The sequence below is a fragment of the Pseudophryne corroboree genome, chromosome 3 (genome assembly GCF_028390025.1).
Source record: "Pseudophryne corroboree isolate aPseCor3 chromosome 3, aPseCor3.hap2, whole genome shotgun sequence".
NCBI classification, from domain to species: Eukaryota; Metazoa; Chordata; class Amphibia; order Anura; family Myobatrachidae; genus Pseudophryne; species Pseudophryne corroboree.
Window position 1 is genome coordinate 777,100,607 of NC_086446.1, and position 25,548 is coordinate 777,126,154.

The 25,548-nt window shown below is 48.7% G+C and overlaps 1 protein-coding gene across 3 annotated transcripts in view; it reads right to left on the reverse strand.

Annotated features, from left to right (window-relative positions):
• The window catches only part of TDRD1 (tudor domain containing 1), a 522,012-nt gene that overhangs the window by 393,832 nt on the left and 102,632 nt on the right, over window positions 1–25,548 (reverse strand). The window lies entirely within an intron of this gene.

Here is a 25,548-nt window from a genome sequence, read left to right on the forward strand (position 1 = left end):
CCTGGAAATGTAAAAATAAGATTTTACTTACCGATAAATCTATTTCTCGTAGTCCGTAGTGGATGCTGGGACTCCGTCAGGACCATGGGGATTAGCGGCTCCGCAGGAGACAGGGCACAAAAATAAAGCTTTAGGATCAGGTGGTGTGCACTGGCTCCTCCCCCTATGACCCTCCTCCAAGCCTCAGTTAGGATACTGTGCCCGGACGAGCGTACACAATAAGGAAGGATTTTGAATCCCGGGTAAGACTCATACCAGCCACACCAATCACACCGTACAACTTGTGATCTGAACCCAGTTAACAGTATGACAAACGTAGGAGCCTCTGAACAGACGGCTCACAACAATAACAACCCGATTTTTTTGTAACAATAACTATGTACAAGTATTGCAGACAATCCGCACTTGGGATGGGCGCCCAGCATCCACTACGGACTACGAGAAATAGATTTATCGGTAAGTAAAATCTTATTTTCTCTGACGTCCTAGTGGATGCTGGGACTCCGTCAGGACCATGGGGATTATACCAAAGCTCCCAAACGGGCGGGAGAGTGCGGATGACTCTGCAGCACCGAATGAGAGAACTCCAGGTCCTCTTTAGCCAGGGTATCAAATTTGTAGAATTTTACAAACGTGTTCTCCCCCGACCACGTAGCTGCTCGGCAGAGTTGTAATGCCGAGACCCCTCGGGCAGCCGCCCAGGATGAGCCCACCTTCCTTGTGGAATGGGCCTTGACATGAAATATATATTTTCAATGCCCGGACAACGTCCAGCAACTTGGAATCCTCCAAATCGCTAGTAGCCGCAGGCACCACAATAGGCTGGTTCAGGTGAAACGCTGACACCACCTTAGGCAGAAACTGAGGACGCGTCCGCAGTTCTGCCCTGTCCGAATGGAAAATCAGATATGGGCTTTTATACGATAAAGCCGCCAATTCTGATACTCTCCTGGCTGAAGCCAGGGCCAGTAGCATGGTTACTTTTCCACGTAAGATATTTCAAATCCACCGATTTGAGTGGCTCAAACCAATGGGATTTGAGAAAATCCAAAACTACATTAAGGTCCCACGGAGCCACTGGGGGCACAACCGGGGGCTGTATATGTAGTACTCCTTTTACAAAAGTCTGGACTTCAGGAACTGAAGCCAATTCTTTCTGGAAGAAAATCGACAGGGCCGAAATTTGAACCTTAATGGACCCCAATTTGAGGCCCATAGACAATCCTGTTTGCAGGAAATGTAGGAATCGACCCAGTTGAAATTCCTCCGTGGGGGCCTTCCTGGCCTCACACCACGCAACATATTTTCTCCAAATGCGGTGATAATGTTGTGCAGTCACCTCCTTCCTGGCTTTTACCAGTGTAGGAATGACCTCTTCCGGAATGCCTTTTTCCCTTAGAATTCGGCGTTCAACCGCCATGCCGTCAAACGCAGCCGCGGTAAGTCTTGGAATAGACACGGTCCCTGCTGAAGCAGGTCCCGTCTTAGAGGTAGAGGCCACGGATCTTCCGTGAGCATCTCCTGAAGTTCCGGGTACCAAGTTCTTCTTGGCCAATCCGGAGCCACGAGTATCGTTCTTACTCCCCTTTGCCGTATAATTCTCAGTACTTTTGGTATGAGAGGCAGAGGAGGAAACACATACACTGACTGGAACACCCACGGTGTTACCAGAGCGTCCACAGCTATTGCCTGAGGGTCTCTTGACCTGGCGCAATACCTGTCCAGTTTTTTGTTGAGGCGAGACGCCATCATATCCACCTTTGGTTTTTCCCAACGGTTCACAATCATGTGGAAGACTTCTGGATGAAGTCCCCACTCTCCCGGGTGTAGATCGTGTCTGCTGAGGAAGTCTGCTTCCCAGTTGTCCACTCCCGGAATGAACACTGCTGACAGTGCTATCACATGATCTTCCGCCCAGCGAAGAATCCTTGCAGCTTCTGCCATTGCTCTCCTGCTTCTTGTGCCGCCCTGTCTGTTTGTCCGACTGGATCAACACCGGCTGACCCTGAAGCAGGGGTTTTGCCAGGCTTAGAGCATTGTAAATCGCTCTTAGCTCCAGTATATTTATGTGAAGAGACATCTCCAGGCTTGACCATACTCCCTGGAAGTTTCTTCCCTGTGTGACCGCTCCCCAGCCTCTCAGACTGGCATCCGTGGTCACCAGGACCCAGTCCTGTATGCCGAATCTTCGGCCCTCTAACAGATGAGCACTCTGCAACCACCACAGAAGAGACACCCTTGTCCGTGGCGATAAGGTTAACCGCTGATGCATCTGCAGATGCGATCCGGACCATTTGTCCAGCAGATCCCACTGAAAAGTTCGTGCGTGGAATCTGCCGAATGGAATCGCTTCGTAAGAAGCCACCATCTTTCCCAGGACTCTTGTGCATTGATGCACAGACACTTTTCCTGGTTTTAGGAGGTTCCTGACAAGTTCGGATAACTCCCTGGCTTTCTCCTCCGGAAGAAACACCTTTTTCTGAACCGTGTCCAGAATCATTCCCAGGAACAGCAGACGTGTCGTCGGGTTCAATTGAGATTTTGGAAAATTCAGAATCCACCCGTGCTGTTGCAGCACTACTTGGGTTAGTGCTACTACGTCTTCCAGCTGTTCTCTGGACCTTGCCCTTATCAGGAGATCGTCCAAGTAAGGGATAATTAATACGCCTTTTCTTCGCAGAAGAAACATCATCTCGGCCATTACCTTGGTAAAGACCCGAGGTGCCGTGGACAATCCAAACGGCAGCGTCTGAAACTGATGACAGTTTTGCACCACGAACCTGAGGTACCCTTGGTGTGAAGGGCAAATTGGGACATGCAGGTAAGCATCCTTGATGTCCAGGGACACCATAAAGTCCCCTTCTTCCAGATTCGCTATCACTGCTCTGAGTGACTCCATCTTGAACTTGAATTTTTGTATGTACAGGTTCAAAGATTTCAGATTTAGAATAGGTCTTACCGAGCCGTCCGGCTTCGGTACCACAAATAGCGTGGAGTAATACCCCATTCCCTGTTGTAGGAGGGGTACCTTGACTATCACCTGCTGAGAAAACAGCTTGTGAATGGCTTCCAATACCGTCGCCCTGTCTGAGGGAGACGTTGGCAAAGCAGACTTTAGGAACCGGCGAGGGGGAGACTTCTCGAATTCCAACCTGTAACCCTGAGATACTACCTGCAGGATCCAGGGGTCCACCTGTGAGCAAGCCCACTGCGCGCTGAAATTCTTGAGTCGACCCCCCACCGCTCCTGAGTCCGCTTGTAAAGCCCCAGCGTCATGCTGAGGGCTTTGCAGAACCCGGGGAGGGCTTCTGTTCCTGGGAAGGAGCTGCTTGCTGCCCTCTCTTACCCTTTCCTCTGCCTCGGGGCAGATATGACTGTCCTTTTGCCCGCTTGTTCTTATAGGACCGAAAGGACTGCGGCTGAAAAGACGGTGTCTTTTTCTGTTGGGAGGGGGTCTGAGGTAAAAAGGTGGATTTCCCGGCAGTTGCCGTGGCCACCAGATCCGATAGACCCACGCCAAATAATTCCTCCCCTTTATACGGCAATACTTCCATATGCCGTTTGGAATCCGCATCACCTGACCACTGTCGCGTCCATAAACTTCTTCTGGCAGATATGGACATCGCACTTACTCTCGATGCCAGAGTGCAAATATCCCTCTGAGCATCTCGCATATAAAGAAAAGCATCCTTTAATTGCTCTAAAGTCAATAAAATACTGTCCCTATCCAGGGTATCAATATTTTCAGTCAGGGAATCCGACCAGACCACCCCAGCACTGCACATCCAGGCTGAGGCGATGGCTGGTCGCAGTATAACACCAGTATGTGTGTATATACTTTTTAGGGTAGTTTCCAGCCTCCTATCAGCTGGATCCTTGAGGGCGGCCGTATCAGGAGACGGTAACGCCACTTGTTTTGATAAGCGTGTGAGCGCCTTATCCACCCTAGGGGGTGTTTCCCAGCGCGCCCTAACCTCTGGCGGGAAAGGGTATAATGCCAATAACTTTTTTGAAATTAGCACTTTTCTATCTGGGTTAACCCACGCTTCATCACATACATCATTCAATTCCTCTGATTCAGGAAAAACTACAGGTAGTTTTTTCACACCCCACATAATACCCCTTTTTGTGGTACTTGCAGTATCAGAGATATGTAAAGCCTCCTTCATTGCCGTGATCATATAACGTGTGGCCCTACTGGAAAATACGTTTGTTTCTTCACCGTCGACACTAGATTCAGTGTCCGTGTCTGGGTCTGTGTCGACCGACTGAGGTAAAGGGCGTTTTACAGCCCCTGACGGTGTCTGAGACGCCTGGGCAGGTACTAACTGGTTTGCCGGCCGTCTCATGTCGTCAACTGATTTTTGTAATGTGCTGACATTATCACGTAATTCCATAAACAAAGCCATCCATTCCAGTGTCGACTCCCTGGGGGGTGACATCACCATTACCGGCAATTGCTCTGCCTCCACACCAACATCGTCCTCATACATGTCGACACACACGTACCGACACACAGCAGACACACAGGGAATGCTCTATTGAAGACAGGACCCCACTAGCCCTTTGGGGAGACAGAGGGAGAGTTTGCCAGCACACACCCAAGCGCTATAATATATATGGGAACAACCCTATATAAGTTTTGTATCCTTATAGCAGCTTAAATATAGTAATATCGCCAAAAAAAGTGCCCCCCCTCTCTGTTTTACCCTGTTTCTGTAGTGCAGTGCAGGGGAGAGTCCTGGGAGCCTTCCTCACAGCGGAGCTGAGCAGGAAAATGGCGCTGTGTGCTGAGGAGAATAAGCCCCGCCCCCTATTTTGGCGGGCTCTTCTCCCGGAGTTTGTGAGATCTGGCAGGGGTTAAATACATCCATATAGCCTCAAGGGCTATATGTGATGTATTTTTAGCCATAAGAAAGGTATTATACATTGCTGCCCAGGGCGCCCCCCCCAGCGCCCTGCACCCTCAGTGACCGCTGTGTGAAGTGTGCTGACAACAATGGCGCACAGCTGCAGTGCTGTGCGCTACCTCATGAAGACTGAAAAGTCTTCTGCCGCCTGTTTCTGGACCTCTTCAATCTTCGGCATCTGCAAGGGGGGTCGGCGGCGCGGCTCCGGGACCAGACTCCATGGCTGGGCCTGTGTTCGATCCCTCTGGAGCTAATGGTGTCCAGTAGCCTAAGAAGCCAATCCATCCTGCACGCAGGTGAGTTCACTTTTCTCCCCTAAGTCCCTCGATGCAGTGAGCCTGTTGCCAGCAGGACTCACTGAAAATAAAAAACCTAAAAACTTTTTCTAAGCAGCTCTTTAGGAGAGCCACCTAGATTGCACCCTGCTCGGACGGGCACAAAAACCTAACTGAGGCTTGGAGGAGGGTCATAGGGGGTGGAGCCAGTGCACACCACCTGATCCTAAAGCTTTATTTTTGTACCCTGTCTCCTGCGGAGCCGCTAATCCCCATGGTCCTGACGGAGTCCCAGCATCCACTAGGACGTCAGAGAAATTGCAGTAACATTAAACCCCAAACACACTGCGTTTTGTTTTCAATATCATTGCAGGTTTACATTTCCAGTTGCACATGTAGCGAAATAGTGTCTTGCAAAAGCCACCAATTACTCAATTTTCCTCTGGTATTTGCAGGGCACATCGATGGTTCGCCAGCATCGTAAAGAGTATATGGAGAAGTAACAGGACAAGCATTAAAAAAAAAAAAATTGTATAATTAGATTTGAGGACAATCCCTGAATGCACGAGAGTCTGATGTAAGCCTACGTCATTTCCCTAGGTGAGGAGGTCACACTGCATAATACAGGGAGGATGGTCAGTGGGAAAATGCGTTACTAGAGCAATGCCGCTGCACCAGTCAGGCATTAACAGAGTCGCAAGCTATTTGGGCTATTAACTGTTTGTTAATACATCACATTCAGCTCACTTTTATTAATGAATACATGTGGGTTTTTTTCCATGGCTTCTTATTAATGCTTTGGGTTATAGTCTCATGCAAATTTGAGGTGTCCTGTTAAGTTTGAAAAGGTCCAGGTAGAACTGAAAGTCCATAACCTTTTGTCAGCGCTGGGCATCAGCTTTGTAGGTGGATTTTCTCTTTTGTACGGAAATATTTTAACAATGAAAAATAAGAATTTACTCACCGGTAATTCTATTTCTCGTAGTCCGTAGTGGATGCTGGGAACTCCGTAAGGACCATGGGGAATAGACAGGCTCCGCAGGAGACAGGGCATTCTAAAAGAAAGATTAGGTACTATCTGGTGTGCACTGGCTCCTCCCTCTATGCCCCTCCTCCAGACCTCAGTTAGGGAAACTGTGCCCGGAAGAGCTGACACTACAAGGAAAGGATTTGGAATCCAGGGTAAGACTCACACCAGCCACACCGTACAACTTGTGATAAACATACCCAGTCAACAGTATGAACAACAACTGAGCCTCATTCAACGGATGGCTCATAACAATAACCCTTTTGTCAAGCAATAACTATATACATGTATTGCAGAAAGTCCGCACTTGGGACGGGCGCCCAGCATCCACTACGGGCTACGAGAAATAGAATTACCGGTGAGTAAATTCTTATTTTCTCTGACGTCCTAGTGGATGCTGGGAACTCCGTAAGGACCATGGGGATTATACCAAAGCTCCCAAACGGGCGGGAGAGTGCGGATGACTCTTCAGCACCGAATGAGCAAACTCAAGGTCCTCCTCAGCCAGGGTATCAAACGTGTAGAACTTAGCAAATGTGTTTGAACCCGACCAAGTAGCAGCTCGGCAAAGCTGTAACACCGAGACCCCTCGGGCAGCCGCCCAGGAAGAGCCCACCTTCCTTGTGGAATGGGCTTTCACGGATTTAGGATGCGGCAGACCAGCCGCAGAAGGCGCCTGCTGAATCGTGCTACAGATCCAGCGAGCAATAGTTTGCTTTGAAGCAGGAGCACCCAGCTTGTTGGGCGCATGCAGGATAAACAGCGAGTCAGTTTTCCTGACTCCAGCCATCCTGGCTACATAGATCTTCAAAGCCCTGACTACATCAAGTAACTTGGAGTCCTCCAAGTCCCGAGTAGCCGCAGGCACCACAATAGGTTGGTTCAAACGAAACGCTGATACCACCTTTGGCAGAAATGGGGACGAGTCCTCAATTCTGCCCTGTCCATATGGAAGATCAGATATGGGCTTTTACATGACAAAGCCGCCAATTCTGACACACGCCTTGCTGAAGCTAATGCCAACAGCATGACCACCTTCCATGTGAGATACTTTAGCTCCACGGTCTTAAGTGGCTCAAACCAATGTGATTTCAGGAAACCCAACACAACGTTAAGATCCCAAGGTGCCACTGGAGGCACAAAAGGGGGCTGAATATGCAGCACTCCCTTAACAAACGTCTGAACCTCAGGCAGTGAAGCCAGTTCTCTTTGAAAGAAAATGGATAGGCCCAAAATCTGAACCTTTATGGACCCCAATTTTAGGCCCATAGTCACCCCTGACTGTAGGAAGTGCAGAAATCGACCCAGCTGGAATTCCTCTGTTGGGGCTTTGCTGGCCTCACACCAAGCAACATATTTCCGCCATATACGGTGATAATGCTTAGCTGTCACATCCTTCCTAGCTTTTATCAGCGAAGGAATCACTTCATCTGGAATGCCCTTTTCTGTTAGGATCCGGCGTTCAACCGCCATGCCGTCAAACGCAGCCGCGGTAAGTCTTGGAACATACAGGGCCCCTGTTGCAACAGGTCCTGTCTGAGAGGCAGAGGCCAGGGGTCCTCTGAGATCATTTCTTGCAGTTCTGGGTACCAAGTTCTTCTTGGCCAATCCAGGAACGATGAGTATAGTTCTTACTCCTCTCTTACTATCCTCAGTACCTTGGGTATGAGAGGAAGAGGAGGAAACACATAAACCCACTGGTACACCCACGGTGTCACTAGAGCGTCCACAGCTATCGCCTGAGGGTCCCTTGACCTGGCGCAATATCTTTTTAGCTTTTTGTTGAGGCGGGACGCCATCATGTCCACCTGTGGCATTTCCCACCGATTTGTAATCTGTGTGAAGACTTCTTGATGAAGTCCCCACTCTCCCGGGTGGAGGTCGTGTCTGCTGAGGAAGTCTGCTTCCCAGTTGTCCACTCCCGGAATGAACACTGCTGACAGTGCTAGCACGTGATTCTCCGCCCATTGAAGAATCCTTGTGGCTTCTGCCATTGCCATCCTGCTTCTTGTGCCGCCCTGGCGGTTCACATGGGCGACCGCCGTGATGTTGTCTGACTGAATCAGCACTGGTTGGTTTTGAAGCAGGGGCTCTGCTTGACTCAGGGCGTTGTAAATGGCCTTTAGTTCCAGTATATTTATGTGTAGTGAAGTCTCTAGACATGACCACTGCCCTTGGAAGTTTCTTCCCTGAGTGACTGCCCCCCATCCTCGGAGGCTTGCATCCGTGGTCACCAGGACCCAGTCCTGTATGCCGAACCTGCGGGCCTCGAGAAGATGAGCACTCTGCAGCCACCACAGCAGAGACACCCTGGCCCTCGGGGACAGGGTGATCAGCCGATGCATCTGAAGATGCGATCCGGACCACTTGTCCAACAGATCCCACTGAAAGATCCTTGCATGGAACCTGCCGAAGGGAATTGCTTCATATGAAGCCACCATCTTTCCCAGGACTCGCGTGCAGTGATGCACAGACACCAGTTTTGGTTTCAGGAGGTCCCTGACCAGAGATGACAATTCCTGGGCCTTCTCCACCGGGAGAAACACCTTCTTCTGTTCTGTGTCCAGAATCATGCCCAGGAAAAGCAGACGCATCGTAGGAACCAGCTGCGACTTTGGTAGATTCAGAATCCAGCCGTGCTGTTGCAACACTTCCTGAGAGAGTGCTACGCTGACCAACAACTGCTCTCTGGACCTCGCCTTTATGAGGAGATCGTCCAAGTACGGGACAATTATAACTCCCTTCTTCCGAAGGAGTATCATCATTTCGGCCATTACCTTGGTAAATATTCTCGGTGCCGTGGAGAGACCAAACGGCAACGTCTGGAACTGGTAATGACAGTCCTGTACCACGAACCTGAGGTATTCCTGGTGAGGTGGGTAAATGGGGATATGCAAGTAAGCATCCTTGATGTCCAGCGACACCATAAAATCCCCCTCTTCCAGGCTTGCAATAACCGCCCTGAGCGATTCCATTTTGAACTTGAATTTCTTTAAATAAGTGTTCAAGGATTTTAAATTCAGAATGGGTCTCATCGAACCGTCCGGTTTCGGTACCACAAACATTGTGGAATAGTAACCCCGTCCCTGTTGAAGGAGGGGGACCTTGAGTATCACCTGCTGGAGGTACAGCTTGTGGATTGCCGCCAGTACTACCTCCATTTCCCTGGGAGCAGCTGGCAAGGCTGATTTGAGGTAACGGCGAGGGGGAGTCGCCTCGAACTCCAGCTTGTATCCCTGAGAAACAATTTGTACAGCCCAGAGATCCACCTGTGAGCGAACCCACTGGTTGCTGAAGTTTCGGAGACGCGTCCCCACCGCACCTGGCTCCGCCTGTGGAGCCCCAACGTCATGCGGTGGACTTAGTGGAAGCAGGGGAGGATTTTTGTTCCTGGGAACTGGCTGCCTGGTGCAGCTTCTTTCCTCTACCCCTGCCTCTGGCCAGAAAGGATGCGCCTCTGACCCGCTTGCCTTTATGAGGCCGAAAGGACTGCATTTGATAATACGGTGCTTTCTTAGGCTGTGAGGGAACCTGAGGTAAAAAAGTCGACTTCCCAGCTGTTGCTGTGGATACGAGGTCCGAGAGACCGTCCCCAAACAATTCCTCATCCTTATAAGGTAAAACCTCCACATCCCCCGTCCACTGCCGAGTCCATAATACTCTCCTGGCAGAAATGGACATTGCATTAATTCTAGATGCCAGCAGGCAAATGTCCCTCTGGGCATCCCGCATATATAAGACGACGTCTTTTATATGTTCTAGGGTTAGCAAAATAGTATCCCTATCGAGGGAATCAATGTTGTCTGACAGGGTATCAGTCCATGCTGCTGCAGCACTACACATCCAGGCTGAAGCAATAGCAGGTCTCAGTAGAGTACCAGAGTGTGTATACACAGACTTCAGGATAGCTTCGTGCTTTCTATCCGCAGGCTCCTTTAGGGCGGCCGTATCCTGAGACGGCAGGGCCACCCTTTTAGATAAGCGTGTGAGCGCCTTGTCCACCCTAGGGGATGTTTCCCAACGTAACCTATCCATTGGCGGGAAAGGGTATGCCATCAGTAACCACTTAGAAATCACTAGTTTCTTATCAGGCGAACTCCACGCTTCTTCAAACAATTCATTTAATTCATCAGATGGGGGAAAAGTCGCTGGCTGCTTTTTCTCCCCAAACAACGTAGTAACCGGGTTAACGTCAGAAATGTGCAATACATCTTTCATTGCAGTAATCATGCATCGGATGGCCTTTGTAGACTGTACATTTGTCTCATCCTCATCTACACTGGAGTCAGACTCCGTGTCGACATCTGTGTCCACCATCTGAGCTAGAGGGCGTTTATGAGCCCCTGACGGCTTCTGAGTCGCCTGGGCAGGCGCGGGGCGAGACTCCGGCTGTCCCAAGGCTGCTGCGTCATCGAACCTTTTATGTAAGGAGTTGACACTGTCGGTTAAGACCTTCCACATATCCATCCAATCAGGTGTCGGCCCCGTCGGGGGCGACACCACACTTATCTGCCCTTGCTCCGCCTCCACGTAACCCTCATCAAACATGTCGACACAGCCGTAGCGACACACCGCGCACACACAGGGAATGCTCAGACTGAGGACAGGACTCCACAAAGTCCTTTGGGGAGATAGAGAGTATGCCAGCACACACCACAGCACTATAACACACAGGGATTTACACTTATAATAAAGTGATTTACCCAATAGCTGCTTATTTATCTTATCTGCGCCTAAATTTATGTGCCCCCCCCCCCTCTTTTTTACCCTTCTTGCACCTGGATACTGCAGGGGAGAGCCTGGGGAGCTGCTTCCAGCGGAGCTGTGAAGGGAAAATAGCGCTTGTGTGCTGAGGAAGGCCCCGCCCCCACAGCGGCGGGCTTCTGTCCCGCGTTTTGTGTACATTAATGGCGGAGGTTTTTACACATATACAGTGCCAGACTGTATATGTGTCTTTTTAGTGCCAAAAGGTATTATAATTGCTGCCCAGGGCGCTCCCCCCCAGCGCCCTGCACCCTACAGTGACCGGAGCGTGTAAGTGTGCTGGGAGCAATGAAGACAGGAGTCTTCTGCCGCCGATTTCGTCGTTCTTCTGGCTCTGCAAGGGGGACGGCGGCGCGGCTCCGGGAACGGACGACCGAGGTCAGGCCCTGTGTTCGAACCCTCTGGAACTAATTGTGTCCAGTAGCCTAAGAAGCACAAGCTAGCTGCAAGCAGGTAGGTTTGCTTCTCTCCCCTCAGTCCCACGTAGCAGTGAGTCTGTTGCCAGCAGAAGCTCACTGAAAATAAAAAACCTAACAAATACTTTCTTTTCTAGCAAGCTCAGGAGAGCCCACTAGGAGCACCCAGCTCTGGCCGGGCACAGATTCTAACTGAGGTCTGGAGGAGGGGCATAGAGGGAGGAGCCAGTGCACACCAGATATAGTACCTAATCTTTCTTTTAAGAGTGCCCAGTCTCCTGCGGAGCCCGTCTATTCCCCATGGTCCTTACGGAGTTTCCAGCATCCACCAGGACGTCAGAGAAAAGAAAAGAAATGCATCACTAAGGTGCAAACTCACAGATATAACAAGAGGTTACACCCGGGTGGATAACTGGCAAGGAGAAAGGTGCATAACATTTCCTTTAGGGCCTGTTTATCATTGAATATTTCCACCATTTTCCCACAAAACACACATTTTCAGGGATATCCGCAAATATTAAGTATCACCCAAATGTATCAAGGAGGGACTACAGAAGTTATCTCCGATATCTGCAGCAGTCAATCCATTTCCAACAGCAGACATAGCCCTCATCGGTTTTTATGGGGGATGCGATGCAATGCTGCCATATTTACCTGCAAGCTAATGTCATCTGAAGAGGACATTAGCCGCTGTAGCCTATGAGTTACATTCTGCAGAAATGACCAGGAGTGTGTGCCTCTGGAACCCTCCCCGGCAATGGCCGTTGCACATGCGTGGACAGTAGACAGAGGAGTGTTCTGTTCTGTACACACAAAATACAAGTGTCATATCAACTCATAAAAAAAAAAAAAAAAAGACGCCCAGAGTTAGCAGAGTTGCACTGTATAATACTTTCATTTTATTATTACCCGTATTTGCCGGCGTATAAGACGACTGGGCGTATAAGACGACCCCCAACATTTCCACTCAAAATATAGAGTTTGTTATATACTCGCCGTATAAGACTACCCCCTTCCACACACCAAATAAAACGTAAAAGAACATCAGATTTGTGACATACTGTATATTATGACCTGATAAGAGATTTGGATAGGGAGAATTTATCAAGGTATGCATAAGAAGGGGGGAGGGGGCGAGGAGAAAGTTGTAAAATGTATAAAAGTATACCCCTGTGTGCATTTAGTGTTACCGGTTTCACATGAGTGCCATTAGTATTAGTGCCATTACAGTACCTGTCATTGTCACCATTGTACGGCCACAACGCGACTGCAGCGCCTCCGGCCAGTCCCTGCATCTCCCTGTAATTGGCACTAGTGACCCGCCGCGGCCGCACTGGATACCGCGCGATACTGGATGGTGAGTAGAATGAGGTGGGCGGGCATCGGGAGGCCACTATGGGCACCGGGCGAGTATCGGAAGGCCACTATGGCAGCTATGTCTATCCCAACTGAAGTGCACCCGGCATATAAGACGACCCCCCACTTGGAGGCATGTTTTTCAGGGCAAAAAAGTAGTCTTATACGCCAGCAAATACTGTAGGTAGTTATATTTTGCTGGTAATTACTGTAGGAGAGATTTTAAGGTAATTAATGTTAATTATTAAACATTGAAACTCTACAATTGCAGTGCATGATTCAGTATAATATCTCTCCTTGCTTCTCAGTCTTGTGCTTGTTATGCCAGCTGGAGTCCTGACCTGGTACCATACCCATCTTGATAATGTTTGGTGCTCTTTGGAATCATTATAGACCTGTTTTTCGTTCACTGGAGCTTAAGATTCAGCAATGATAACATTACTCTAAGTCCTGCGGCAGGTGTTCTTCCTTTTGATTGCTTGTGTAGACTCACCAGTCGTTTCCAACACGTCGGCAAGCTTGATTATAAAAGTCATGTTCCTAACTTATAGGATGGCATTAAAATTGGAATCAAAGTGGTTGGAAATTATACACCTTTCATTTCATGTATGGTAAATCCCCTATAAAGGACTCTTTCCCAATTCCAAAATCATTTGCTATGCTACAAGCAAAGGCCCTCATTCCGAGTTGTTCGCTCGGTAAATTTCCTTGCATCGCAACGATTTTCTGCGTAGTGCGCATGCGCAATGTTTGCATTGCGACTGCGCCAAGTAAATTTGCTATGCAGTTAGGAATTTTACTCACGGCTTTTTCATCGTTCTGGTGATCGTAATGTGATTGACAGGAAATGGGCGGAAACTGGCCGTTTTATGGGTGTGTGCGAAAAAACGCTACCGTTTCCGGAAAAAACGCAGGAGTGGCCGGAGAAACGGAGGAGTGTCTGGGCGAACGCTGGGTGTGTTTGTGACTTCAAACAAGGAACGACATGCACTGAACGGATCGCAGATGCCAAGTAAGTCTGAAGCTACTCTGAAACTGCTAAGAGATGTGTAATCGCAATTTTGAGAATCTTTCGTTCGCAATTTTGATAAGCTAAGATTCACTCCCAGTAGGCGGCCGCTTAGCGTGAGTAAATCTGCTAAAAGCAGCTTGCGAGCGAACAACTCAGAATGAGGGCCAATATCCCTACACAACATTGATCAACATATCCAACTGTATATAGAAAGATTCCTGAGAGCTAATAGATATGTCTATACGAGTGTCACACCACCTATAAATCCCAACTTCTACACGTTGGCCATAAACATGATTAAAATAATATTCTCAGATAAAAAAAAAAAAATAGGATTTTGATAACCTACCGGTAAATCCTTTTCTCCTAGTCCGTAAAGGATGCTGGGGATGACATCAAGACCATGGGGTATAGACGGGATCCGCAGGAGACATGGGCACTCTAAAGACTTTTCATTGGGTGTGAACTGGCTCCTCCCTCTATGAACCTCCTCCAGACCTCAGTTGTAGGAACTGTGCCCAGGGAGACTGACATTTCGAGGAAAGGAATTACTTAACTAATGGTGAGATATCTACCAACTCACACCCTCATCCATGCCACACACATGGCATTCAACATAACACACGCCAACAGGCATGAACTCATTGCAACAACATGCTGAAACCAAGATAACACAACTAGTGTAACTGTAATAACTAAACTGCAGGTAAAGTACGCACCGGGACGGGTGCCCAGCATCCTCTACGGACTAGGAGAAAAGGATTTACCGGTAGGTTATCAAAATCCTATTTTCTCATATGTCCTAGAGGATGCTGGGGATGACATCAAGACCATGGGGTCTATACCAAAGATTCAGTACGGGCGGGAGAGTGCGGATGACCTTGCAGCACCGATTCACCAAACTTTAGGTCCTTATCGGCCAAGGTGTCAAACTTGTAGAATTTTGCAAATGTGTTTGACCCTGACCAAGTAGCTGCTCGCCAAAGTCGTAATGCCGAGTCCCCCCAGGTAGACGCACAGGTGGAGCCCACCTTCCTAGTAGAATGGGCCTTCACAAACATCGGAAACGGCAATCCAGCCGTAGAATGAGCTTGCCGAATCGTACCTCTGATTCAGCGCGCAATAGTCTGCTTGGAAGCAGGACACCCAATCTTGTTGGGAGCATACAGGACAAACAAAACCTCTGTTTTCTGTGTTCGAGCTGTTCTAGCAACATAAATCTTCAAAGCCCTAACCACATCTAGAGACTTTTACTCAGCGAACGTGTCAGTAGCCACTGGCATCACAATAGGTTGGTTTATGTGGAAAGAGGAAACCACCTTTGGAAGAAAATGTTGACGAGTTCTCAACTCTGCCCTATCTTCATGGAAGTTCAGGTAAGGGCTCTTGTGGGACAAGGCCCCCAATTCAGACACCCGCCTTGCGGATGCCAACGCCAGAAGCATCACCACTTTCCAAGTGAGAAACTTCAACTCTATTTCTTGTAGAGGCTCAAACCAACACGATTGAAGGAACTGAAACACCACGTTAAGGTCCCATGGTGCCACTGGAGGCTGGATGTGCAGAACCCATTTCACGAACGACTGAACTTCTGGAAAGGAGGACAATTGTTTTTGAAAGAAAACTTATAAGGCCAAAATCTGCACCTTGATTGACCCCAATCTAAGGCCCAAATCCACACCCGCCTGCAGAAAATGGAGAAAACGTCCCAACTCAAACTCTTCCGTAGGAGCCTTCTTGGATTCACAACTAGACACATATTTTCTCCAAATACGGTGGTAATGTTTAGACGTTACTCCTTTCCTGGCCTGAATAAGAGTGGGGATGACTTCCTTGGGAATACCCTTTCGGGCTAGGATCCGACGCTCAACGTAGCCGCGGTAAGTCTTGATACACACATGGCCCCTGCTGTAGTAGGTCCTCTCGAGGAGGAAGAGGCCGAGGATCTTCTATGAGCAACTCTTGAAGATCTGGATACCAAGCCCTTCTTGGCCAGTCTAGGGCAATGAAGATTGCTCAATTTCTTGTTTTTATTATTATTTTGAGAATCAGTGGAAGTGGAGGGAAAATATACACCAACCGAAACACCCACTGGGTCACCAGTGTATCCACTGCCATTGCTTGAGGGCCTCTCGACCTGGAACAATATCTCTGAAGCTTCAGGAACTCCCCAAAGACTCGTCACCTCTGCGAAGACTTCTTGGTGGAGGCCCCACTCTCCTTGATGGAGATCGTGTCTGCTGAGGAAGTCTACTTCCCAGTTGTCCACTCGTGGAATAAAAATTGCTGACAGAGCTCTAACATGTCTTTCTGCCCAGAGGAGAATCCTTGTCACCTCTGACATTGCCGCTCTGCTTTTCGTTCCGCTTGCCTGTTTATGTACGCGACTGCTGTTACATTGCCCGACTGGATCTGCACAGGTTCTTGACAAAGATGTACCGCTTGTAGAAGGCCGTTGTAAATGGCTCTCAATTCCAGAACGTTTATGTGAAGGCATGCATCGTTACTTGACCATTTTCCTTGGAAGCATTCAACCTGTGTGACAGCTCTCCAGCCTCGGAGACTTGCTTCCGTGGTTATTAGGACCCAGTCGTGAATCCCAAACCTGCGTCCCTCTAGTAGGTGAGAACGGTGTAGCCACCACAGGAGCGAAATCCTGGCTTTGGGGGACAGGATTATTTTCCGGTGTATGTGTAGGTGGCATCCGGACCACTTGCCCAACAGGTCCCACTGGAATACTCTGGCATGAAATCGGCCAAACTGTATGGCCTCGTAGGCCGCTACCATTTTCCCCAACAACCGAATGCATTGATGGATCAACACGCTTGTTGGTTTCAATATTTGTTTGACCATTTTCTGGATTTCCAGAGCATTTTCCACTGGAAGAAATACTCTCCGTACTTCTGTGTCCAGAATCATCCCAAAAAAGGAAAATTTTGTCGTCGGTTCCAACTGCGACTTTGGAAAATACATGATCCAACCGTGTTGTTAGAGTATTGACAGGGAGAGTGTGATGTTTTGCACCAACTGTTCCCCGGATCTCGCTTTTATCAGGTCGTGCAGATAATAAGATTTTACTTACCGATAAATCTATTTCTCGTAGTCCGTAGTGGATGCTGGGACTCAGTCAGGACCATGGGGAATAGCGGCTCCGCAGGAGACAGGGCACAAAATTTAAAAGTTTGACCACTAGGTGGTGTGTACTGGCTCCTCCCCCTATGACCCTCCTCCAAGCCTCAGTTAGGATACTGTGCCCGGACGAGCGTACACAATAAGGAAGGATTTTGAATCCCGGGTAAGACTCATACCAGCCACACCAATCACACCGTACAACTTGTGATCTGAACCCAGTTAACAGTATGACAAACGTAGGAGCCTCTGAACAGACGGCTCACAACAATAACAACCCGATTTTTTTGTAACAATAACTATGTACAAGTATTGCAGACAATCCGCACTTGGGATGGGCGCCCAGCATCCACTACGGACTACGAGAAATAGATTTATCGGTAAGTAAAATCTTATTTTCTCTGACGTCCTAGTGGATGCTGGGACTCCGTCAGGACCATGGGGATTATACCAAAGCTCCCAAACGGGCGGGAGAGTGCGGATGACTCTGCAGCACCGAATGAGAGAACTCCAGGTCCTCCTTAGCCAGGGTATCAAATTTGTAGAATTTTACAAACGTGTTCTCCCCTGACCACGTAGCTGCTCGGCAGAGTTGTAATGCCGAGACCCCTCGGGCAGCCGCCCAAGATGAGCCCACCTTCTTTGTGGAATGGGCCTTGACAGATTTAGGCTGTGGCAGGCCTGCCACAGAATGTGCAAGTTGAATTGTGCTACAAATCCAACGAGCAATCGTCTGCTTAGAAGCAGGAGCACCCAGCTTGTTGGGTGCATACAGTATAAACAGCGAGTCAGATTTTCTGACTCCAGCCGTCCTTGAAATATATATTTTCAATGCTCTGACAACGTCCAGCAACTTGGAATCCTCCAAATCGCTAGTAGCCGCAGGCACCACAATAGGCTGGTTCAGGTGAAACGCTGAAACCACCTTAGGCAGAAAATGAGGACGCGTCCGCAGTTCTGCCCTGTCCGAATGGAAAATCAGATATGGGCTTTTATACGATAAAGCCGCCAATTCTGACACTCTCCTGGCTGAAGCCAGGGCCAGTAGCATGGTTACTTTCCATGTAAGATATTTCAAATCCACCGATTTGAGTGGCTCAAACCAATGGGATTTGAGAAAATCCAAAACTACATTAAGATCCCACGGTGCCACTGGGGGCACAACCGGGGGCTGTATATGTAGTACTCCTTTTACAAAAGTCTGGACTTCAGGAACTGAAGCCAATTCTTTCTGGAAGAAAATCGACAGGGCCGAAATTTGAACCTTAATGGACCCTAATTTGAGGCCCATAGACAATCCTGTTTGCAGGAAATGTAGGAATCGACCTAGTTGAAATTCCTCCGTCGGGGCCTTCCTGGCCTCACACCACGCAACATATTTTCTCCAAATGCGGTGATAATGTTGTGCAGTCACCTCCTTCCTGGCTTTTACCAGGGTAGGGATGACCTCTTCCGGAATGCCTTTTTCCCTTAGGATTCGGCGTTCAACCGCCATGCCGTCAAACGCAGCCGCGGTAAGTCTTGGAATAGACACGGTCCCTGCTGAAGCAGGTCCCGTCTTAGAGGTAGAGGCCACGGATCTTCCGTGAGCATCTCCTGAAGTTCCGGGTACCAAGTTCTTCTTGGCCAATCCGGAGCCACGAGTATCGTTCTTACTCCCCTTTGCCGTATAATTCTCAGTACTTTTGGTATGAGAGGCAGAGGAGGAAACACATACACTGACTGGTACACCCATGGTGTTACCAGAGCGTCTACAGCTATTGCCTGAGGGTCTCTTGACCTGGCGCAATACCTGTCCAGTTTTTTGTTGAGGCGGGACGCCATCATGTCCACCATTGGTCTTTCCCAATGGACCACAATCATGTGGAAGACTTCTGGATGAAGTCCCCACTCTCCCGGGTGCAGATCGTGTCTGCTGAGGAAGTCTGCTTCCCAGTTGTCCACTCCCGGGATGAACACAGCTGACAGTGCTAACACATGATTTTCTGCCCAGCGGAGAATCCTTGCAGCTTCTGCCATTGCCCTCCTGCTTCTTGTGCCGCCCTGTCTGTTTACGTGGGCGACAACCGTGATGTTGTCCGACTGAATCAACACCGGCTGACCCTGAAGCAGAGGTTTTGCCAGGCTTAGAGCATTGTAGATTGCTCTTAGCTCCAGTATATTTATGTGAAGAGACGTCTCCAGGCTTGACCACACGCCCTGGAAGTTTCTTCCCTGTGTGACCGCTCCCCAGCCTCTCAGGCTGGCATCCGTGGTCACTAGGACCCAGTTCTGTATGCCGAATCTGTGGCCCTCTAACAGATGAGCACTCTGCAACCACCATAGCAGAGACACTCTTGTCCTTGTGGACAATTTTATCCGCTGATGCATCTGCAGATGCGATTCGGACCATTTGTCCAGCAGATCCCACTGAAAAGTTCGTGCATGGAATCTGCCGAATGGAATCGCTTCGTAAGAAGCTACCATTTTTCCCAGGACTCTTGTGCATTGATGCACAGATACTTTTCCTGGTTTTAGGAGGTTCCTGACTAGATCGGATAACTCCCTGGCTTTCTCCTCCGGAAGAAATAACTTTTTCTGAACAGTGTCCAGAATCATCCCTAGGAACAACAGACGTGTCGTCGGGATCAGTTGGGATTTTGGAAAATTCAGAATCCACCCGTGTTGTTGGAGCACTACTTGGGTTAGTGCTACTCCGACCTCCAGCTGTTCTCTGGATCTTGCCCTTATCAGGAGATCGTCCAAGTAAGGGATAATTAAGACGCCTTCTCTTCGAAGAAGGATCATCATTTCGGCCATTACCTTGGTAAAGACCCGGGGTGCCGTGGACAATCCAAACGGCAGCGTCTGAAACTGATAATGACAGTTTTGGACCACGAACCTGAGGTACCCTTGGTGTGAAGGACAAATTGGAACATGAAGGTAAGCATCCTTGATGTCCAAGGACACCATAAAATCCCCTTCTTCCAGATTCGCTATCACTGCTCTGAGTGACTCCATCTTGAACTTGAATTTTTGTATGTACAGGTTCAGAGATTTTAGTTCTTATAGGAACGAAAGGACTGCGGCTGAAAAGCCTGCGGCTTTTTCTGCTGGGAGGTGACCTGGGGTAAAAAGGTGGATTTTCCGGCCGTTGCCGTGGCCACCAGATCCGATAGACCGACCCCAAATAATTCCTCCCCCTTATACGGCAATACTTCCATATGTCGTTTGGAATCCGCATCACCTGACCACTGGCGCGTCCATAAACTTCTTCTGGCAGATATGGACATCGCACTTACTCTTGATGCCAGAGTGCAAATATCTCTCTGTGCATCTCGCATATAAAGAAATGCATCCTTTAACTGCTCTATAGTCAGTAAAATACTGTCCCTATCCAGGGTATCAATATTTTCAGACAGTGACTCCGACCAAGCCACGCCAGCACTGCACATCCAGGCTGAGGCGATTGCTGGTCTCAGTATAACACCCGTATGTGTGTATATACTTTTTAATGTATTCTCCAGCCTCCTATCAGCTGGATCCTTGAGGGCGGCCGTATCAGGAGACGGTAACGCCACTTGCTTTGATAAGCGTGTGAGCGCCTTATCCACCCTAGGAGGTGTTTCCCAGCGCGCCCTAACCTCTGGCGGGAAAGGGTATAATGCCAATAACTTCTTTGAAATTAGCAGTTTTCTATCTGGGGTAACCCACGCTTCATCACACACTTCATTCAGTTCCTCTGATTCAGGAAAAACTATCGGTAGTTTTTTCACACCCCACATAATACCCCTTTTTGTGGTACTTGCAGTATCAGAGATATGCAAAGCCTCCTTCATTGCCGTGATCATATAACGAGTGGCCCTACTGGAAAATAAGATTTTACTTACCGATAAATCTATTTCTCGTAGTCCGTAGTGGATGCTGGGGACTCCGTCAGGACCATGGGGAATAGCGGCTCCGCAGGAGACAGGGCACAAAAGCAAGCTTTTAGGATCACATGGTGTGTACTGGCTCCTCCCCCTATGACCCTCCTCCAAGCCTCAGTTAGGTACTGTGCCCGGACGAGCGTACACAATAAGGAAGGATCTTGAATCCCGGGTAAGACTCATACCAGCCACACCAATCACACCGTACAACTTGTGATCTGAACCCAGTTAACAGTATGATAACAATGAAGTAGCCTCTAAAAAAGATGGCTCACAACAATAATAACCCGATTTTTGTAACAATAACTATGTACAAGTAATGCAGACAATCCGCACTTGGGATGGGCGCCCAGCATCCACTACGGACTACGAGAAATAGATTTATCGGTAAGTAAAATCTTATTTTCTCTAACGTCCTAGTGGATGCTGGGGACTCCGTCAGGACCATGGGGATTATACCAAAGCTCCCAAACGGGCGGGAGAGTGCGGATGACTCTGCAGCACCGAATGAGAGAACTCCAGGTCCTCCTCAGCCAGGGTATCAAATTTGTAGAATTTTACAAACGTGTTCCCCCCTGACCACGTAACTGCTCGGCAAAATTTTAAAGCCGAGACCCCCTCGGGCATCCCCCCAAGATGAGCCCACCTTCCTTGTGGAATGGGCACTTACAGATTTTGGCTGTGGTAGGCCTGCCACAGAATGTGCAAGCTGAATTGTACTACAAATCCAACAAGCAATAGTCTGCTTAGAAGCAGGAGCACCCAGCTTTTTGGGTGCATACAATATAAACAGCAAGTCAGAATTTCTGACTCCAGCCGTCCTGGAAATATATATATATATATATATATCTATATAGTTTTAGGGCCCCGACAACGTCTAGCAACTTGGAGTCCTCCAAGTCCCTAGTAGCCGCAGGCACCACAATATGTTGTTTCAGGTGAAACGCTGACACCACCTTAGGAAGAAACTGGGGACAAGTCCGCAGTTCTGCCTTGTCCGACTGGAAAAACAAATATGGGCTTTTTTAAGACAAAGCCCCCAATTCTGACAATCGTCTGGCCGAGGCCAGGGCCACAACATGGTCACTTTCCATGTGAGATATTTCAAATCCACAGATTTGAGCGGTTCAAACCAATATGATTTTAGGAATCCCAACACTACGTTGAGATCCCACGGTGCCACTGGAGGCACACAAGGGGCTGTATATGCAATACTCCCTTGACAAACGTCTGGACTTCAGGAATTGAAGCCAATTTTTTCTGGAAGAAAATCTACAGGGCCGAAACTTGAACCTTAATGGACCCCAATTTGAGGCTCATAGACACTCCTGTTTTCAGGAAGTGCAGAAATCGACCTAGTCGAAATTTTTTCGTGGGGCCTTCCTGGCCTCACCCACGCAATATATTTTCACCACATGTGGTGATAACGTTGTACGGTCACCTCCTTCCTGGCTTTGACCAGGGTAGGTATGACTTCTTCCGGAATGCCTTTTCCCTTAGGATCCGGCGTTCAACCACCATGCCGTCAAACGCAGTCGCGGTAAGTCTTGGAACAGACAAGGTCCCTGCTGGAGCAGGTCCTTTCTTAGAGGCAGATGCCACGGTTCCTCTTGGAACAGACATGGTTCTTGCTGAAAGCAAATCCCATCTTAGCTCCCGAGGCCATTAGTCCTCTGTGAGCATCTCTTGAAGTTCCGGGTACCAAGTCCCTCTTGGCCAATCCGGAGCCACGAGTATAGTTCTTACTCCTCTACGTCTTATAATTCTCAATACCTTGGTTATGAGAAACAGAGGAGGGAACACATACACCGACTGTTACACCCACGGTGTTACCAGGACGTCCACAGCTATCGCCTGAAGGTCTCGTGACCTGGCGCAATACCTGTCACGTTTTTTGTTCGGGCGGGACGCCATCATGTCCACCTTTGGTCTTTCCCAACGGTTCACAATCATGCGGAAAACTTCCCGATGAAGTTCCCACTCTTCCGGGTGGAGGTCGTGCCTGCTGAGGAAGTCTGCTTCCCAGTCATCCACTCCCGGAATGAACACTGCTGACAGTGCTAACACATGATTTTCCGCCTAGCGAAAAATCCTTGCAGTTTTGACCACTGCCCTCCTGCTTCTTGTGCCGCCCTTTCTGTTTACGTGGGCGACTGCCGTGATGTTATCCCACTGGATCAATACCGGCTGACCTTGAAGCAGAGGCCTTGCTAAACTTAGAGCATTATAAATTTGCTCTTAGCTCCAGTATATTTATGTGGAGAGAATTCTCCAGACTTGATCACACTCCCTGGAAATTTTTTCCCTGTGTGACTGCTCCCCAGCCTCTCAGGCTGGCCTCCGTGGTTACCAGCATCCAATCCTGAATGCCGAATCTGCGGCCCTCTAGAAGATGAGCACTCTGTAATCACCACAGGAGAGACACCCTTGTCCTTGGATATAGGGTTATCCGCTGATGCATCTGAAGATGCGATCCGGACCATTTGTCCAGCAGATCCCACTGAAGAGTTCTTGTGTGAAATCTGCCGAATGGAAGCGCTTCGTAATAAGCCACCATTTTTACCAGGACTCTTGTGCAATGATGCACTGACACTTTTCCTGGTTTTAGGAGGATCCCGATTAGCTCGGATAACTCCCTGGCTTTCTCCTCTGGGAGAAACACCTTTTCCTGGACTGTGTCCAGAATCATCCCTAGGACCAGCAGACGTGTCGTCGGAACAACTGCGGTTATGGAATATTTAGAATCCACCCGTGCTGTCGTAGAACTACTTGAGATAGTGCTACTCCGACCTCCAACTGTTCTCTGGACCTTGTTCTTATCAGGAGGTCGTCCATTCTCTTTGACGACGAATCCTCATTTCGGTCATTACCTTGGTAAGGACCCGGGGTGCCTTGGACAATCCAACGGCATCGTCTGAAACTGATAGTGACAGTTCTGTACCACGAACCTGAGGTACCCTTGGTGAGAAAAGCAAATTTTTGGGACATGGAGGTAAGCATCCCTGATGTCCCGGGACACTATATAGTCCCCTTGTTTGCTATCACTGCTCTGAGTGACTCCATCTGAATTTGAACCTTTGTAAGTGTTCAAAAAAATTTTTTGATTTAGAATCGGTCTCACCTAGCCTTCTGGCTTCAGTACCACCATATAGTGTGGAACAATACCCCTTTCCTTGTTGTAGGAGGGGTATTTTTATTATCACCTGCTGGGAATACAGCTTGTGAATTATTTTCAATACTGCCTCCCTGTCGGAGGGAGACATTGGTACAGCAGACTACAGGAACCTGCGAGGGGGGAAACGCATCGACATTCCAATCTGTACCCCTTGGATACTACTTGTAGGATCCAGGGGTCCTGTACGGTCCCAGCGTCATGCTGAGAACTTAGTAGAAGCGGCGAAGGGCTTCTATTCCTGGGAATGGGCTGCCTGCTGCAGTCTTCTTCCCTTTTCTCTATCCCTGGGCAGATATGACTCTTATAGGGACGAAAAAACTGAGGCTGAAAAGACGGTGTCTTTTTCTGCAGAGATGTGACTTAGGGTAAATAACGGTGGATTTTCCAGCAGTTGCCGTGGCCACCAGGTCCCATGGACCGACCCCAAATAACTCCTCCCCTTTATACGGCAATACATCTTTGTGCCGTTTGGAATCTGCATCACCTGACCACTGTCGTGTCCATAAACATCTTCTTGCAGATATGGACATCGCATTTACTCTTGATGCCAGAGTGCAATATCCCTCTGCGCATCTCGCATATATAGAAATGCATCCTTTAAATGCTCTATAGTCAATAAAATACTGTCCCTGTCAAGGGTATCAATATTTTTAGTCAGGGAATCCGACCAAGCCACCTCAGGTCTGCACATCCAGGCTGAGGCGATCGCTGGTCACAGTATAACACCAGCATGTGTGTGTATACATTTTAGGATATTTTTCAGCCTCCTATTAGCTGGCTCCTTAAGTACGGTCCTATCTGTAGATGGTACCGCCACTTGTTCTGATAAGCGTGTGAGCGCCTTATCCACCCTGAGGGGTGTTTCCCAACGCGCCTTAACTTCTGGCGGGAAAAGGTATACCGCCAATAATTTTCTATCGGGGGAAACCCACGCATCATCACACACTTCATATAATTTATCTGATTCAGGAAAAACTACAGGTAGTTTTTTCACCTCACACATAATACCCTTTTTTGTGGTACTTGGAGTATCAGAAATATGTAACACCTCCTTCATTGCCCTTAACGTGTGGCCCTAAAGGAAAATACGTTTGTTTCTTCACCGTCGACACTGAAATCAGTGTCCTTGTCTGGGTCTGTGTCGACCGACTGAGGTAAATGGGCATTTTACAGCCCCTGACGGTGTTTGAGACGCCTGGACAGATACTAATTTGTTCGCCGGCCCTCTCATGTCGTCAACCGGCTTACAGCGTGTTGACATTATCACGTAATTCCATAAATAAGCCATCCATTCCGGTGTCGACTCCCTAGAGAGTGACATCACCATTACAGGCAATTTGCTCCGCCTCCTCACCAACATTTACCTCATACATGTCGACACACACGTACCGACATACAGCACACACATAGGGAATGCTCTGATAGAGGACAGGACCCACTAGCCCTTTGGGGAGACAGAGGGAGAGTTTGCCAGCACACACCAAAACGCTATAATTATCCAGGGACAACCTTTATATAAGTGTTCCTCCCTTATAGCATTTTAATATATGTACATATCGCCAAATCAGTGCCCCCC